At 40.4% G+C, this 4,126-nt stretch overlaps 1 protein-coding gene across 1 annotated transcript in view; it reads left to right on the top strand.

Annotated features, from left to right (window-relative positions):
* The window catches only part of Ston1 (stonin 1), a 44,405-nt gene that overhangs the window by 34,105 nt on the left and 6,174 nt on the right, over positions 1–4,126 (top strand).

Consider the following 4,126-nt stretch of genomic DNA (forward strand, 5'->3'; position numbering starts at 1 on the left):
CCCTCCCTCCCTCCCTCTCTCTCTCTCTCTTTCTTTCTTTCTTTCTTTCTGTTGAAAGAATTTTATTTATTTATTTCCCCATTTCTTTTCCTTTTTTTTAATGATACATAATTGACTTACAAATTTTACCAGTCTTAGTACATATGGGTAACAAGCCTGCTGAGAAAGAGATCATGGACACGCTCCTCTTCCCAGTTTCTCAAATAAAATAAAATATTTAGAATATCCATAACAAAAGAGGTTAAAAAAAAAACCTTCTACAATGAAAACTTTAAATATGTGAAGAAAGTGATTAAGAACCATACTAGAATTTGAAAGCCTCCCAAACATATAGCTTGGTAGAATTAACTTTGTGAAAAAAACAAACAAACCTTCCTACCAAAATAATTTACTGATTCAATGAAATTACAATCAACACCCTCATCTCATTCTTCACATAAATAGAAAGAAAATCCTCGAGTTGATTTGGAACAACAAAAGACCCAGAATAGCCAATTAGTCCCAGATAAGTGTTTGTTTCTATGCATTCTGCTTGTTTTAAGTGCTAAGTGCATCTGTCTTAAAACCCCAACTTTTATACATCTGTTTCTATTGAATCATTGATTTTTAAGTCAGCTGTACTTTCAATCCTCCATTGTATCCATTTGTCCTTTTCTTCCACAGTGAGGAATCTCAGAACTCACTCTTGAATTCTTTGAGTCTTAATGTATTCAACCATAGAATGGGTATTGGTTGTGTGTGATTGTCTTAGAAAGGGTGAAGGAGTTGGAGGAGAAACAAATGCGATCTTTATAAGAGTGCTTTGAAAATCTGGTGTAATTTGGTAACTATAAATTGTTATATGATGTTGCTATTTGGTTTTCTTCTCTAGATTTTCAACATCTGACAAAGAAGTTCCAATGTGTTTACTTCAGTCAATTCCAGGGTAGATACCATGGATATCCCAAATTAGTTTGGGAAACATGGATAGCTTGAAGACTGCCCTCATTCCATCCCAGGACTGCAAAAGTCTTGGAGGACATTATATACTCAGGTTTCCAAAATTACTTGAGACTTGTTGGAATGATTTGACTAGAATCTGCTGCACCTAAATGCAGATTGATATCCTGTCTTTTCCACTTGAACACCATTTTGTGGAGTGGTCATTTGACATAATGAGGTGAATAGTCTGCAGTATTTGGTTCTGTTTTCATTTCTTCAGGTTGCCTATGTTACTGGTACTGTGTTCATGTGGATCCCATCCTTCTTGGCTTCTTCTTTAACATATTTATTTGTTATAACCGTGCATCTCTTGCTAAATCAAAGTTTCTTCTCATATAAATCATAGTTGTGTGTGTGTATTCAATATTAGAATGGCTACTCCAGCTTGTTTCTTGGAAGCGTTTGCTTGGAAAATTGTTTTCTAAACTTTTACATTGAGGTAGTGCCTGTCATTGTCACTGATGTATTTCCTGTATGCAGCAAAATGCTGGGTCCTGTTTACATATCCAGTCTAAGTTTTTATTGGAGAATCGAGTCCATTGATGCTAAGAGATATTAAGGAATAGTGACTTTTCCTTCCTGCTATTTTTGATGATATTACGTTTGTGCCACTATCCTCTTTTGGGTTTGTTGAAAGAAGATTACTTTCTTGCTTTTTCTAGGGTGTAGTTTCCCTCCTTCTGTGGAGTTTTCCATCTATTATCATGTGTAGAGCTGGATTTGTGGAAAGATATTGTGCAAATTTGGTTTTTGTCATGGAATAGCTTGTTTTCTCCATCTATGGTAGTTGAGAGTTTTGTTGGGTATAATAGCCTGGGCTGGCATTTGTGTTCTCTTAGTGTCTGTATAACATCTGTCCAGGCTCTTCTGGCTTTCATAGTCTCTGGTGANAAGTCTGGTNTAATTCTGATAGGCCTGCCTTTATATGTTACTTGACCTTCCTCCCTTACTGCTTTAATATTCTATCTTTATTTAGTGCATTTGTTGTTCTGATTTTTATGTGTTGGGAGGAATTTCTTCTCTGGTTGAATCTATTTGGAGTTCTGTAGGCTTCTTTTATGTTCATGGGCATCTCTTTCTTTAGGTTAGGGAAGTTTTCTTCTATAATTTTGTTGAAGGTATTTACTGACCCTTTAAATTGAAAATATTCATTCTTTTCTACAGCTATTATCCTTAGGTTTGATCTTCTCATTGTGTCCTAGATTTCCTGGATGTTTTGGGTTAGGAGCTTTTTGCTTTTTGCATTTTCTTTGACTGTTGTGTCAATGTTTTCTATGGCATCTTCTGCACCTGAGATTCTCTCTTCTACCTCTTGTATTCTGTTGGTGATGCTTGCATCTATGAATTCTGATCTCTCTTCTAGGTTTTCTAACTCCAGGGCTCTCTCCCTTTGTGATTTCTTTATTGTTTCTATTTCCATTTTTAGATCTTGGATGGTTTTGTTCATTTCCTTCGCCTGTTTGATTATGATTGTGTTTTCCTGTAATTCTTTAAGGTATTTTTGTGTTTCCTCTTTAAGGGCTTCTAGCTGTTTACCTGTGTTCTCCTTTATTTCTTTAAGGGAGTTATTTATGTCCTTCTTAAAGTCCTCTATCATCATCATGAGAAGTGATTTTAGATCCAAATCTTGCTTTGCCAGTGTGATGGTGTATCCAGGACTTGCTATGATCCTATGATCCTGGGCCTGTTAGAGTGCCTGGGAGTGGAGCTTCCACTGGGTGTTGTGGGACTGGCTGCAGAGTTCGGGCCCAAGTTCTGCTCAGGGCACCGGCCCAGACAGGAAGGAACCCGTGCCACTGGTTGGGCAGGTTTCCTGAGTCCCTGGGTCCCACTGGTCCTAGTTACTCCAGGTGGTGTTGGAGTCCTGCTTCTATCATACTGAAAGAAATGCCATCCTAGTTTAGAGTTTGTCTGTGGTAGTACTAAGGAAATGTTTATAGGAATGGAAAGAGGAAGGAAGGAAGGAAGGAAGGAAGGAAGGAAGGAAGGAAGGAAGGAAGGAAGGAAGCACAGGTGGATCTTCTCTGGATCGTAAGTAGGGGGTCATCTCATTCTCCTGGATCTCCAGGCTTGACGCTGCTCCCTTCTCTCCTGGTGCCTCTGAGCAGCTCCTTCTGGGTCAGCCTCACTGGCTGGGTGGTTACAGTTCAGTTCTGGTGGTCCATGTGGGTGTCTGCATCTCCCTAGAATCCAGCACAGAGCTGGGTGGAATTTCTTGGAGATAATGTAAGTTAGTGGAGTGAAGGGGTGAAGGGGCATCCTCTCATGACACATTCTTGCCAACGTGTGTTCACATCATACATTCTTGGACAACTCCGTGATGTAGGCAGGCTTACTTTCACAGGAAATTCACAGTGATTACTTCCACTCTGCACAGACACCCTGTCTGGCCCTTTAGTACCAACGGTGTCTAAGCGCCAACGGAAAACAGCTTCAGACTGCATAGCTAGCTGTGTGCTCTCCTGTCCTTGTGTGCGTGTCTGTGCGTGAAAACGAGAGCCAGGATTCTGATCGTTGTCTACCATGGGAGATTCAAAAGGGTAGATTTCAAAATTGATCTATGAGAACATGGTACTAAGACCTTCCAAACTGTCTCCCCTGGCACAAAGATGCCATGCGGAGGCAGCTGGGGTGATTGTAGGCCCTCAACTGCAGTTTTCTCTTCCCGGAGGTTCATGCCTGTTTCGCCCTCTGTTACCAGCTTCTTAGTTCTTTACCCTGCGATTTGGTCCTCCGACATCCTTTTTTTTTTTTTTTTTCAGCTCTTAGTAGCTCAGCTTCAGATACGGAGTATCTTGGGTCAGGAGGGAATGGCTATCAACCCAACCTAAGAGACTGGTTTGCATTCTCACTCCAGAGCTGAGAAGTTACTGACAGAATAATTACTAAGGCCTGACAGTGCCCCCTTGTGGTAGGTACTGAGATAGCAGGCTTTTCTCTGTCACTTTTTTTTTTTTGAATTAATTTTTTTATTAGGTATTTTCCTCATTTACATTTCCAATGCTATCCAAAAAGTCCCCCATACCCTCCCCCCACTTCCCTACCCACCAACTCCCACATTTTGGCCCTGGCATTCCCCTGTACTGGGGCATATAAAGTTTGCAAGTCCAATGGGCCTCTCTTTCCAGTGATGGCCGACTAGGCC

The sequence above is a fragment of the Mus caroli genome, chromosome 17 (assembly GCF_900094665.2).
Source record: "Mus caroli chromosome 17, CAROLI_EIJ_v1.1, whole genome shotgun sequence".
Lineage (NCBI taxonomy): Eukaryota > Metazoa > Chordata > Mammalia > Rodentia > Muridae > Mus > Mus caroli.